This window comes from Caretta caretta, chromosome 10 (genome assembly GCF_965140235.1).
Source record: "Caretta caretta isolate rCarCar2 chromosome 10, rCarCar1.hap1, whole genome shotgun sequence".
Classification (NCBI taxonomy): Eukaryota; Metazoa; Chordata; order Testudines; family Cheloniidae; genus Caretta; species Caretta caretta.
This window is the reverse complement of record NC_134215.1, coordinates 43,709,408-43,724,319: the sequence shown is the minus strand read 5'-3', so window position 1 is coordinate 43,724,319 and position 14,912 is coordinate 43,709,408. Positions and strand designations below refer to the sequence as shown.

The 14,912-nt window shown below is 44.6% G+C and overlaps 1 protein-coding gene across 2 annotated transcripts in view; it reads right to left on the bottom strand.

The window, feature by feature from the left end:
- The window catches only part of PKM (pyruvate kinase M1/2), a 42,286-nt gene extending 30,057 nt beyond the window's left edge, over window positions 1-12,229 (bottom strand). For both annotated transcript variants that reach the window (XM_048865632.2, XM_048865633.2), the window contains exon 1: window positions 12,079-12,229. The gene's annotated coding sequence lies outside the window, so the exon portion shown is untranslated. The remainder of the gene's footprint in view (window positions 1-12,078) is intronic.
- Between the last annotated feature and the right edge of the window lie 2,683 nt (window positions 12,230-14,912).

Genomic DNA, 14,912 nt, shown 5'->3' with positions numbered 1-14,912 from the left:
AAGAAACAATATGCATTTTAATTCAGCTAATGTAAATGTATGCATCTAGAACCAAAGAATGTAGGCCATATCTACATGATCGGGGATTCTATCCTGGGAAGTAGTGATACAAAAGAATGCAGGGGTCATTGTGGCTAATCAGCTGAACATGAGATCCCAGTGAGAGGCAGTGGCCAAGAGCTAGTGAGATCCTGGGATGCATAAAAAAGGGACATTCAAGTAGGATTAGAGAGGTTATTTTACCTCTATTTGGCACTAGGGTGAGTGCTGCTGGAATACTGCATCCAGTTCCAGAGCTCACAATTCAAGAAGGATGTTGATAAATTGGAGAGGGTTCAGAGAAGAGCTAAGGCCTTGTCTATACTGGCAAGTTACTGTGCAGTAAAGCAGCTTTCTGCAGTGTAACTCCTGACTTGTACACACAGCCAAGCCACTTTGTGCGCAGAAACTCCTCAGCTGCAGTGTTGCAACCCCCCCCCCCAAAACACCACACCTCGAGTAGAGTCATAAGCCTTAAAGCATAGAGGCTCCAGCACTGTATTGACAATGTAAACATCTTACAGCACAGAAAGCAATCAACTGGCCTCCGGAAGTGATCCATAATCCCTCAAGTGGCTGCTCTTCTCATTGTTTTGAACTCTACTACCCTGGAGACAAGTTCCCCCCCCTTTTCAAAGCTCCATTTCTGACAGACATTGCATGCTGTGCTGATCTGCTCCAGGATACAAAGCAAACCATTAATGTGGAATGGTCCTGCTGTTGAACACAGGCGTGCATGTGTGAGAGAGACCGCTGTGCAGAGAGCTGGGAGCGGATATGTCGGGGTTTCCCCCTCCCCCCCAGGACTGGTTGCTTCCTGATGCTGTCTGAACTTACAAGACCGCATGCTGACACACACTGTACCCCGAAACACACCATCTCCACCCCATACACACACACACTCTGTCACTCTGCCGGCCCCTGCCTATTTCAGTTGAAAAGCAGCTGGCAATGTAGCATGATGCCCATGGAACAATGGGATTGGGAAACCTGCATCATGTGATGCTGTGCCTGCCCCATGAGGCATTGCAAACTCTTCCCAAAGCAGCCTGTGGTCAGTTACACAGTTGAATAGCCACCACAATTCACTGCTCTTTACAGTTGCAAGAGCTGCTAATGTGGATGCGCTCCACAGTCACAAAGAACACAGTAAAAAGAAAAGGAGGATTTGTGGCACCTAGAGATTAACAAATTTATTTGAGCATAAACTTTTGTGAGCTACAGCTCACTTCATCGGATGCATTCAGTGGAAAAATACAGTGGGGAGATATTTTCCACTGAATGCATCCGATGAAGTGAGCTGTAGCTCACAAAAGTTTATGCTCAAATAAATTTGTTAATCTCTAGGTGCCACAAATCCTCCTTTTCTTTATATAATTTGAGTAATCTGCCACCTTCACCTAGATAAGTAGCTTTTTTGGAATGCAGTCTGACAGCAAGTTAGGCCATCTGTTTTTTATCAGATCTGTGGGGGCGCGGCAGAAATCACACTTCATAGTGTCTGTAGGGTGAACTTCCTGCACACACCAGGGACTCCCTGCCTTCCAGGCCAGAAATTCCTGGGTGCTAGTCTCCCATCTCCCTCTCTGGCAGGGACTTCCTGTAACTCCCCTCAATCTTCCTCCCTGACAGGGGCTGTTTGCCTCCTACATATGCTGCAACACCAGGGTCCCCCAATGTAGGCCTACCACCCTCATTCCAGGTTGCCCCATTCCATTAACGGTCTGGGAGATTGATAGTCCTTCAGTGTGTGAACAAACTATTAGAAGGATGAACGGGGGGGGGAGGGGTATTGTTATGCTAGAAGGCATTAGTAGGTGACAACCAGTTTGATCGATACACTATTGCAGAAGTGCTTGTGGCTGTGCTGAAAAGGTAACAGGTATTCCCATGTCTCCCATTTATCCCCCACCCTCCCCCAAATGTAAAGCTCTGGCCATTGAGGCCTAAAACATTCCCCAAAGCGTTGGAATTGGTTGGATGCAATGTTCCAGTGTTATTGCATTACATAAGACAAAAATCATGTTGAATGTAGCATGCTCAACCAATGAAGGAGGACCAATTATGATCATCTAGTCTGATTTTCTGCATAAGACAGGCCTGCCAGTGAATTCTGCCTATTAACTCCTGCAGAGCCAAAAATATTACTGGTGAATTTGAAACTATACTGCTCCACATGGTACTTGTGTGTATCTGGATTCATAGATTATTCTGAACCATTGCCTATTAAAATAACTAAGATAAACACATTCCCAACTTCCCCCTCTAATTAGCATTTATAGCAGCAACCTGAACTTATCCTACATCATGGACACTGGGAAAAAGCAGGCAGAACTTACTGTAAAACCAGTAACATTGCTTGTTAGATCAAAGTTACTGTAACAGTCAAATGATAGTGTTAGTTGTACCTGTTAGCTAGATCAGGATATTCCGCTTTATCAGTCATTAAGGCTAAGAGATTTAGAGTCCCAACTGTCAGTTATTAAGAGTTTGGATAATATGGACATAAAACAACTTGCAATTGGCATTATGACTTCACCTACAGTCCTTTGCAGAAGAGATATCCACTATGATCCAACCACAACGTATTAAGCATTGCTGTCACCGGAGAGCACATGCTATTTTAAGATGGTTCACTCAGGAAGCTTAGCTCCTCCCTCACCCACCTCTGCCAGTCAAGCCTTCCAATTTCTCTGCATCTACGTGCAGTTTCTCATGCAAGGCAGCTCTGACTCACTACATCCTCATTATGATATGGAGAAGTACTGCAATGACACAGGCTACTGAAAACCTCAGTATACCCTGGCAAGTAGTCTCTTATCCAGCCCCATGGGAAAGTGCTGACTCACCGAGTTAGAAATAAGAAAAGGAGGACTTGTGGCACCTTAGAGACTAACAAATTTGAGCATAAGCTTTTGTGAGCTACAGCTCACTTCACTGGATGCATAAAAATGAAGGCACATGAAAGTCTGCCCATATTAGAAACATTGCAAGGTTACATTATGATACATAGCTATTCCAGCATACATAGCTTAATGTTTCCCAGCAGCATGAGGCGGTGGTACAGAAGGAGAGACCTTAGCTCCTTCATATCAAGCCACTTCCTCCCCATTCTTACGTAAGAGTTTTTTAGATATTAAAAAACAAAGCAGTTCCCTGAAAAGGCAATTTCACACATGAACACAGTGTCAGACTTCCAGATCCTGCAACCGATTAGGCTGCTTTTGGTCCTCTGATGGATTTGTTTAGTTATTTCCTTCTGGTTGGCCTGACTTTAAAATAAGAAATAACTTCTGGAGAGGGGAGCAATTCTCAGATCTTACTAAGAAGAAAGATGGATTTTGCAGAAGGGGAACAGTTCCCACAGCCAGTCATCATAGCCTAGATTTCAGGTGCAAAGCCTCTGAAGAGTTCAAGCAAAACCTTTATATTATGTAGCACCTTGTATAGTCTAAATCGCTGAATGCATTAGGGAGTAGTATAATGTATATTCTCATAAATGAATGAGAAGGAACTGTAGCAGCAAAAGTTCTCCCCATGCCCACTGACATCAATAAGTCAAAACATGCACTATTTGAAGCATCTCATCTCATTTGGTTCTGTACAAGGGATGAGCAATTGAGATGGAAACTGACAGTCCACTGGCTATCAGGCTATTACTGAGTCACAAGCTTTTCAAAAAAAAAAAGAAGAAAAGAAAAGAAAGAAGGGGGGGAGGAGAAACCCCTAACAGTCATTTACAAACTACTCTAATTTCTGTATTTCACACTCATTCTGTGATAAGATCACTGTTTTTTAAAAGAGTTTCATTTGAAGTCAAAATCCCATTAACTACCATCTTTTCCAATGCAACTCAAAAGTCAGAGAAACAGTGATCACAGGCATTGTGACCTTGGCTTTTCTGGGGCAGGGAAGTTGGAGGTGGAAAGAAAAGGACCAGCAAGAACATGGAAAGTCTGTTTTCCTGCATGTGGCTTTAGTTTTGCAATACTGTGCCCTACGTTTTTGCACTTCCTTCCTACAGTGCATTTCTATGAAACATTCACTGAACGCTGCTGCAGGTTAAGATTTGAGTGCTATGTTTGGCATTTTACAGTATTTTAGAAATTTTTGCAAGATGCAGGTGGGCACAGCTTGCTCAAGACAGTGAAGATCTTATAATAGTAGGAATAAAGCAGACACACAACTAGTAAATCCCAAGTTTATTATAGAGCCTAGCCTCACATGTCTCTGGCAAGAGGCACTTACACATTTGAACTGGTCTGTCCAGTGTTTGTTCAGAATTAATATGTTTTTTGATATTAAAAAGACAATTGGCCTAGGATATGCAGCTCTTCTTGTGCTGCTGCTTAGAAGTATCTAAGAAGGTAGAAGAGGTCAGATCTCAGTTGCTTCCCTTTACAACGTTAAAATGAAGGTGACTGGTTAGGAAAGGGTACAGAAGGACAGCCATTATCCAGCACTGGAAGAGCTTAGACAAATTTCTTGTAATAGAAGGAAGTAGTTACTAGTTTTGATCTGTCACATTGCTCCTCAGCCAGGTAAACCTCTAGAGGCAGAAATGGAAGGAACAAGGGATGGAGGGAAGTCAAACCCCAATAACTGCACATGAGGAAGTGGGAGACAGCAGTTATTGATTTTACAGAGGGGATCCATCCCTGGTATTTGGCACAATGAACATAAGAAGGACCAAAAGTCTACCAACAGTGGCCAATGTCAGGTGCCCCAGAGGGAGTGAACCTAACAGGTAATGATCAGTGATCTCTCTCCTGCCATCCATCTCCACTCTCTGACAAACAGAGGCTATGGACACCATTCCTTATCCATCCTGGCTAATAGCCATTAACGGACTTAGCCTCCATGAATTTATCCAGTTCTTTTAAACCCTGTTATAGTCCTAGCCTTCACAACCTCCTCAGGCAAGGAGTTCCACAGGCTGATTGTGGAATGATGTTCTAAAAAGACAGCAGCCAACACACTCCTCTTTGAAGCCCACAATTAAGGGAGTACAATCAGAAGAAGCGTCTTATTTGAAGTTAGCCAAGTGCATGCCAACCCACACTGTTCCAGAGTAACAGCCATGTTAGTCTGTATTTGCAAAAAGAAAAAGAGTACTTGTGGCACCTTAGAGACTAACCAATTTATTTGAGCATAAGCTTTCGTGAGCTACAGCTCACTTCATCGGATGCACAAGTACTCTTTCTTTTTGCGAACCCACGCTGTGGCTTGTCAGCAAGATTTAAGTGATTGGTCTAGGATCAGAGAACACATCTCTCCACACAGGTGGGAGATTATGTGATTATTTCACACATGCAAAAGATATACCTGCCCATGTCGTATACACTTAATTGGTTAATCTCCCGGTTAAATGTTCACTGTCTCATCTCAATACAGCTGTTAAGAAAGTAGTAAAGGGAAATTGAGTTTATCTAAAAGTTTGCACTTGGTTAATCTTACCTCAATTTTTAAACTCACAGGTGTTTCCCCCACAGCATAAATAAAAGCATGCAGGCCCAGAAGAATGTTACTTAGGTAGCTACCTCCACACTCAATGGACAGTTGTGGGGGATTTTAAAAAGTATTCTTCGGCCTATAAGAGCCAGAAAACAGACTGCATGCAGGTAACATGACAGGTCATGCAGTGGATTCTAGTTTTGCTGCCCCTGGAGATTCAGGTTTAAGTCAGCTTGAACCATGAGTGAAGAAAGTCTGATGGGTCTTCTACTAGAAGAGTACAAATTTATTCATATAAAAAAGCCAGTCATGCTGACTTGATCTTGTACAGCCTGTACAAACAACTCAGGACTGGTACAGGAAGAGTAAGGAAAGGAAGGCAGGAGTGAGATGAGTTAGTGGTGTGTTTAGGAATTCAATCCCTCATGAGCAGGGAGTTTACTACCAATATTTACAAAAAGAAAAGGAGTACTTGTGGCACCTTAGAGACTAACCAATTTATCTGAGCTTTTGTGAGCTCTAGCTCACTTCATTGGATGCATACTGTGGAAAATACAGATAAAGTGAGCTGTAGCTCACGAAAGCTTATGCTCAAATAAATTGGTTAGTCTCTAAGGTGCCACAAGTACTCCTTTTCTTTTTGCGGATACAGACTGACACGGCTGCTACTCTAAAAGCTTTGCCAATTGCCCCACCCACCTATGAAGGAGTTGTGTGCAGGAGCCCTAGATCAGTTTGAAATCTGGGAGAAGGGGATATAAAGATGCTCACAAAAAGAAATGTTTCTCTTTGCTGTTTGGACTCTCAAAGGGCTGGAGATAGGAAATAAAAAACAGATTCCCCAGAGTTAGCCCTAACAGACATTCAGTGGACAAGTTTACACATCTGTCACCTTTAGGAACCTAAGACTAATTCATTTGTGCTTATCTGTTGCCTGCTTTAAACCTGTAAATAACTCTTTATGTCTACACTATAAGATAATGTGGTATAACTTACGTTGCCTAGGGGTGTGAATAATCTACATCAGGGATCCTCAAACTGGGGGTTGTGACCCCTCAGGGATCACAAGTTTATTACATAGGAGGAGTCGCGAGCTGTCAGCCTCCACCCCAAACCTTGCTTTTCCTACAGCATAATAGTGATAAGTTAAAAATGCTTTTATATTTAGAAAGGGGGAGGGGTCATACTCAGATGTTTGCTGCGTGAAAGGGATCACCAATACAAAAAAAAGTTTGAGAACCACTGATCTACACCCTGGAGTGACAAATTATCCTGAACTGAGTGCTGGTGTAGATAGCGCTATGTGGACAGGAGAAGTCCTGTCAACATGTCCTGCCTCTGCAAGAGGTGGGAGCTTTAAGCTGACAGGCCATTGGCTTAGAGCTTCTCTACCACAAGCGCTACAGTGATGCAGTTGCACCACTGTAAGTGCTGTAGCGTAGACAGCCTCATTTCTTTTTCCTTGCTAATAAATCCTTAATTATAGGATTGTCTTTGGTGTGAGATCTAAGGTACAAATTGATCTGAGGGTAAGTGACTGGGAGTAACCTGAATATTTTGTCATCTTAACCGTAAGTGACCATTTATCCAGCTTGCCTGGGTGGCAAGATAGACAATCCGCTTGGGCACTCTAGTCTGTGACTATGGTAAGACTGTTATAGTGATCCAAGCATTCACATTTGTTATTGGGCTGGTGAAATCTAATTATAGCACCAGTTTGGGGTGTCTGTCCTACTTTTTGACATTCTGCCCTGAGGTTGGCACTCAGTCATGAACCACTCCAGACAGCATGACAGATACTGCAGATTATTCAGGACCACATGGCAATTTCTGCTTCACCCAATTGATTTAGAACACCTCTCTCAGCTACCATCAAATTGCAGATTCTAAACCTGTATCTTCAGAGACAGGCATTCAGACAGCAGCTTTTGGGATGCTAATGGTTCTTGGATTTTCAGAGCACAAATTAACTGGATTAGAAAGGATAGGTGGGAGGGCCACACTGGTGCTGTGTTTGTGACATCAGTACTTTTCCTAGATGAGAATGAATTAGCAGTCAGATTAACATGATCTAGTTCAGTCTGCACCTCCCTGAAGAAATCAAGCTCACCACATGTTTGATTAAGGAGTCAGATTGATGCTGATAACGAGATCATATAACCCCTCCAAAAAGAATTAGAGGTCAGGGTGCAGGCATAACATGCCAGCCACACTTATCTGTATTGCATGTGTTACCAAAGCAACTACAGTTAAGCAGAATTCCAGAAAAATCCAAGAGTTCTCTCCCCTGTGCTATCAGCAAACAAGGCTAGTGATGTCTTTCGGAGGAAAGGAAGCAGATTCATTGGTAGAGTGAAGATTTGAGCCCTACCTTGATTTATAGATGAGTCAGAACAGCACACAACTGAAATACCTCCTAGACAAAGCATTTCTGCACACATCATTCAGTAGCGGCGGTTAGCTGCTACTGCTGTCGGTCCTATTTTTTTCCCTACGTGCTATCCATCACACAACACTGCAGCTAAGCTCTGCTGCCAGAGGAGGTGGGGCTATATAGCCTCTCCTAGGAATAGGAACAGGCTGCTGTCCAAAGCCAGAGGACAGGAAAGAGGACACCCCCACGTGATTTGTCCTGGCCATTTACAGCTTCAGCAAAATGGATTCAGCTTTGGATTTTATGTAATCAAGATTGGCCTCTTTCCTACCTTGCTGGTAGCAGATGGTCTTATTTATATACTAAATAGGTGATAAAAATTCTAAGTGTTTTACCCAGGAGTGGAGGCACATAGATGTAGACTAACTGCATTCTTAGATGTTAGATCGCCTCAATGTGCAGTCAATGCAATATCAAACTGACTGCCTTATTTACCACCAGCTTTTCACTAGAATTTGTAATTTCATCTCTAGAAAATTCAGAAGGATCTTTTTTAGACATAAAACATTCAGCCCCAAGTATCTTATGATTTCACAGTATGTTTACTTTTCTGCTGGAAGAACTTGAATTTGTTTCAGTTATCTAGCCACAACAGAAGAGTGGGAGTGAGAACTAGTTATAACTAAAAAGAAAAGGAGGACTTGTGGCACCTTAGAGACTTACAAATTTATTTGAGAATAAGCTTTCGTGAGCTACAGCTCACTTCATCGGATGAGCCGTAGCTCACGAAAGCTTATACTCAAATTTGTGAGTCTGAGGTGCCACAAGTCCTCCTTTTCTTTTTGCGAATACAGACTAACACGGCTGCTACTCTGAAACGAGTTATAACTGTTAGCCACAAAATGCATTATGCCTTACCCCCAAATCTGTTCTCAAACCATGTTAGAACCTTTCTAAAACTTTCCAATTCTCTAGTGAAGGATTATCTTGATAACCCTAGCATGGCCCAGACACTATTTTTTTTTGGGGGGGGGGGGGGGGGAGGAGTTAGAGGAACAGGAAGAAAGGTGGGGAGTGGCCAGCTCTGTTTATAAAAGCTCTTGATTTCAAAAGGCTAACTGTACTTCAATTTCCCTTGATGTATAGCTGTAGATAACCAGATACAAGTCTAAGATTCTTGAAGCTGGATGAAGTTATAATTGTTCTGCTAGATTTCAGTGATACAAATAAAAATAAGGCTGCAGTTTATAGGAGCAATTTCAGGGAATAAGGAGTCACAAAATACTTGAGGGATTGTGCAAACATTAGTGGGTTGTATTACTTAACAGATTCAAAACTCTGTACAAACATAAGCAGCATTTTCTGTTATGCTGTGCTCCATCCCAAAATAGCTGGAATGCCAGAGCCATGACCATTAAAAAAAAAATCTACTCTACTTTTATTAACCTGAGATGACAGCAATTAAGTTTCCACTGCGTAGTAACAAAAGCACCATTCATGCAAATCTGACTCTAAAAAGAGCAGTTCAAAGATGGTTCAAAGATTTTTTTTTTTTTTTTTTTTTTTTTTTAAGAAAACCAGTCTTTAGTGAAGTACAGACGATCATCAAAATTGGACATGTTTGCACAGACATAATACAGGAAAAAATACAGGAGACATTCAAAAGGGGCCTTCGCTTGCCTGTGCAATGAAGAGATGACTAAGTCACTAACAAATTTATTGAGCCATATACTGATCTAAGTTAGCATCCTTTAGGATACTGCCAGCTTTCTTGGCGTGGGTGGAGGGGGAAGTGGCAAATACTCCCTTTTCCATTTGACTCAACTCTTACTCCCAGTCTGATTGGCCCACTGAACCCCAGGAAACACTAAACTGAAATACCTTGCAACTCTGAATCCAAGCTTCTTTCTGCAAATTCTATTGCATGTAGCTGCAACCAGAAATAAATGTAATTTGCTTAATCACTTCCCCCTTTTAGTAGCTCAGTTACTTCAGTGCCATATCAACCCAGTTTGATTACTCAATTACTCTTGCATTTGAGGGAAGAAGATCAGAGAAATAGCTAGTAATAACCACACCTCTTAAGACATGGCTCTAACAGTAGTATATTAAAACCCATGTATCTGAACCAAAACCAAGAATTGTTTTCCAGAGGTGTTTGGTATTAATCTGAATAAAAGTAGGAAGTATAGAATAAGGCAGTACATAGTACGGTGTTCTAGCTAATTCTACCTTAGAGGCATAGTACACTACAAAGTTCAGCATCCATCAATAGGGTAATAGTTTCAAATTTACCAACACTGGAATTCTGTTTAAAGAATACCATTAGCTGGGGTGTATTTAATTCCCTCTTTTGAGGGATACTTGCATGTTCAGTTTACTTTTACGCATCACCCACCTAAAAAACAGATATTAAGATGAAAAGCGGAGGTTCAATCCAGGGCAACAATTTAGGAACAACTCTCTTCCACATTTCTTTTCCTGCACTGTACATCAGCGGTTATATTGCAGTCCTGTGCTGTGGCACATTAGATGACCACCTCGGAGGCTGCAGCATCAGAGCCAATCACAAGGGGTTGCGACAGCAGTGGTACCCGCACTCCATTGAACAATCCCAGCAGACACGTGTCCCCCTGCATGGTGCTGCAGCAACCTGACCCATCAGGTTTGCCCACAAAGTAGTTTCTTGTCAGTTACGTTTGGCCAACAGACCCACCAGGGATAGGGAAGTTTGATCCTTGCCATTTTGACAATAGTATGCATAAGCGATCTGCTTGGGGGAGGACCAGTTTTGTTTCACACATACAGTCTCAGGATACCATCGGGGGCATTTGTGATTCAGACCTCCCTATGCAAGGGAAAGTTGGGATAGAATCTAGCACAGGGATTCTCAAACTGGGGGTCAGGACCCCGCAGGAGGTCATGAGGTTATTACATGCGGGGGGGGGGGGGAAAGGGTCACGAGCTGTCAGCCTCCACCAGAAACCCCACTTTGCCTCCAGAATTTATAATGGTGTTAAATATATTAAAACATGTTTTTAATCTATAAAGGGGGGAAAAAAATCACACTCAGAGGCTTGCTATGTGAAAAGGGTCACCAGTACAAAAGTTTGAGAACTACTGATCTAGCATCACCCTCTTACACTGACCTCACAGTTAACTTAATAGCAATGTTTTATAAAGATCCTCCCTTGCAACTACACAAAATGGCATCAGCTCTGAAATGCAGATCATTACAGGACTGCAGCAGATGGAAGAACCCTTCCTATTGGCAATCAGATCACATTTGACTAGACTTGGTATGCAATGCAACACAATCCCTGTCTCACAAGGCTAACCAATGCTACAAGATCCATTCAAAAGCTAACCTAAGGATAGCTAACCTAGTTTAACAGCTCACTGTAGGAGGAAGACATCTCGAACACAGGATGAAGGGACAGAGGTTTAAACTTTGATTTAAAACCTTTTGAAAGGTACTTAATTGCCTCATATGTTAAGTCTGCCCTTTCCTCTTCTACTGAAAGTCACCCCTGGTGTGGATTCCCCTGCATCACTGAAGCAATGAAGGTTAAAAGGATTGAGTTTCACCGGAGCCTTTAAGAGTAACATCGCATTTTCTATAGGTCAAATTGTACAGAATTAGTACAAGCAAGAATTTGACAACAGAAGCTGGGCTTGTCCCGCCTCAGGACGCGGCTCTTTGCTATGTTAGTGTGGTGCATCAGATGGTCTCATCTGGCTCTTGGAGCCCCCCTCCCAACAACAGGCTAGGGCAATGGGTTGCACCCCACCCCCCGCCGCCGCCGCATCTGTAACAGCCTGGCGCAGTGGAGCTTCGGAGGCATCCCACGTGCGAGGACGGCTCCCCACGTGCTCCCGACGGGACAGCTTGAGCTCGGACCACGCACGTGCCCCCGCGCGCCACCAACGGCCAGACTCGCTCTGCGCGAGGCAGCGGTGGCTGCGCGCTCCGCTGGGAAGGGACGAGCTTCGGCGCCCCCGCCCGAGCATCCCCAACTCGCAGCAGCGCGGGCCCTTCGGCCTCAGTAGAGTGGCCACGCCGGCCAGGATCGGCTGGCATCCTGGGCCCCTCAGCGCGGGGGGATGGAGGAGGCTCCCTGGGAAGGACCCGCTCCGCCCCAGGGAGTGGCGGCACCTGGCTGGCTGGCCGGCCGGCTGGCCAACCAATCTCCCTCCCCCCACCCAGGTACCTGCTGCTCCTCGCCGCGTCCGTTCTCCCCGAGAGCCTCAGCTTCTCTGCAGCCCCGGCCGCCGCTCCTCAAGGTGAATGCCGCCGCCCTACGGATCCCTCCGCCGCCCGCGCCTGGCTCGCTAGGGGAGGCGGGGCGGACGGATTTTTTTCACTAGCGGAGGCACAAGCTGCGGTGGGAAAAGGTAGTTCGACTTCACGCAGATAGCTGGCCAATGGAGAGGCGCCCAAGGCGCTCGGCATCCGGGCTGCGAGTGACAGAGGCAGCGGTGGCTGCAATTAAAGGGGCAGCATTCCTTACCTCCCTCCATGCGGCAGTATCATCTCTTAAAGGGGCCGCATCCCTTACAACCCCCATGCAGCAGGAGCTCTGAAGGGGACTGCAGGCCTCACCCCCCCATGCTGTAACATCTGTTAAAGGGGTCCACGCCCCTTAGTTCCCCGTGCAGCAGCAGTATTTCTTAAATGGGCCACAGCCTCATTTCATTTCCCTTTCCCTTCCCCTGCAGCAGCAGCAGAATCTCTTATCACGGGGTGTGCCAGCCAAGGGAGAGCACCATGTGGGACCCTGCATTCTGCCACGGCCTGGGCTCCCGGTAGCGTCGGTGCTATGCCTCATTGCCACGGGACAGCACCCCATTGCCCATCCCCCATGTGCCTGCTCAGAGGCTAGGCTGCCCTACATCCCAGCTGGAAGCCTGTCCTGAATACCTCCTGCCCCTCCCCCTGTCTTTCAGGGCCCTAGAAACCGTTTACAAAGATCTTTCTGTTCCCCATTGTTGCTTTTCCTCACTCTAGTGACAAAGGGAGGAGGGAGCAAGCTGAAAACCAAGCATGACAAATGAACGCTTGAGGTCCCCATGCATGGCCAGTTTCCCTCCCCATAGGTGGTTACAGCCGGGCTCCAAGGAGACGGGAAGCTGAGCCAAAAGCTACCTTTGAGGGTTCCCCAAAGACTAAAGAGTGGGGAATTGGGCTCTGGGTTGCTGAGACTACCAGGGGCATCCCCCAATTTCCCCTTGTCCTAGGAGCTTCGGGCCCTGCCAGGTGGGAGGCTAGCCCTGATAATGGCTGGTATCAGCAAGAATGAGTGTGTCTCTGCCCAGCAGACTCCGAGGATGAGTTTGCAGTGATGGAGCACCCAGCAGCAGCAGCTTGTGACTCATCTGCTCTGGTTTTAAGGTCACATTGTCTTTTCCCTGAACTGGAAATAATTCACGTACCATGCTGAGTAATGGAGCACACCCACTTCCTACAGCAGACTGCTCCTTCCTGTTCATCATATCACCACATATTCATTGGGCTGGGATCTCTGAATACCACAGTAAGACACATTATGAGAGCAAGAAGAGATGGGTTATTTTTTCTCAGAGTATAAACCCATGTGCCCAGTTAAGGGCTGACATGAGTCACCCCACAACTCAGGGGTTCTAGACCACAAAGCACCTGGGGCAGCATAGGTTCCTCACTAGAGAAATGAAAGTGACACATACTGGGTTACCTTGGGTAAATCCCTTCCTCTGTTTCCCCATCTGAAAAATGTGGATAATGGTATCAATAGATAAAAAGTGCTCTAGGTATTATTTTAAAGGAACATGCTTAAACAATAATTTTACCTAGCTATCATATAGCACTTTACATCAGTAGATCTCAAAGTGCTTCACAAAGAGGGGGAAATATCATTATCTCCATTTTACAGATGGGGAAATTGAGGCATGGAGCCGTTAGGGATAGCTCAGTGGTTTGAGCACTGGCCTGCTAAACCCAGGGTTGTGAGTTCAATCCTTGAGGGGGCCATTTAGGGATTTGGGGCAAAAATTGGGAATTGGTCCTGCTTTGAGCAGGGGGTTGGACTAGATGACCTCCTGAGGTCCCTTCCAACCCTGATATTCTATGATTCTAGGTGACATGCCCAAGATCACCGAGCGGGTCACTGGCAGAGTCAGGAATAGATACCAGATCTCCTCAGTCCTAGACTAGTGATTTAACTGCCTCCTAATTCCCGCTTTCTTGGGGTTATCCAGTTGTGGTCATAAACTGAGGACTTGTGTTGATATTTTCAAAAATAGGAGTCTTATGTTAGACACCTAAATAAATGCTCTGATTGTCAACAATGCTGAGCAACTATTGACTTCAGTGGTAGCTGCTAGGTACTCAGCACTTCTTAAAATCAGGCCACTTATTTAGGAACCTGAACACGGAATTAGAAACATTAGGCTCCTATTTTTAAAAACCTTGGTACTCTGAGCCCCTGTGGACCCTGTGTCCTAAGCCATAAATATTTGTTGGTCAGAAATAATCAAGCCCTACATGACTAGGAGCCCTGAATATCACTCCATGTTGAACAGAAGGCTTACGTCTCAGTCTGTTGGTGCATAAAGGAACACAGCAAAAGTGATGAATGGTTCAGAGAAGTTTGAATCGGGTGCTTCTAATTCCTCTTCCTCATAACACAAGAAGAAAGGGCTCTCTAATGAAATGGAAGGATAACATATTTAAACCTGATAGAAAGGAATAGTTTTTCATATAATAGATAATTAGCCAGTGGAACTCACTGCTACAGGATTTCATGGAAGCCAAGAACTTGGTAGCAATCAAAACACTTGATTTATATGATTCATATGATTTTGTTATGTAGAAATGTATATGATTATGTTAATATTCTTTCCTTCCCCCAGCAGCTGGGTTGGTTACAGCTGGGCGTGGTTTGCGAGAGGCTGGGAGACTGAAAAGTGAGACAAAATGTTTCTTTATCGGAATGGTGGGGAATCAGGGTCCGGCTAGATTCTTAAGACTCTGTGGCCTTGCCCCTTTCATTCCAGTATCCCTCAGACT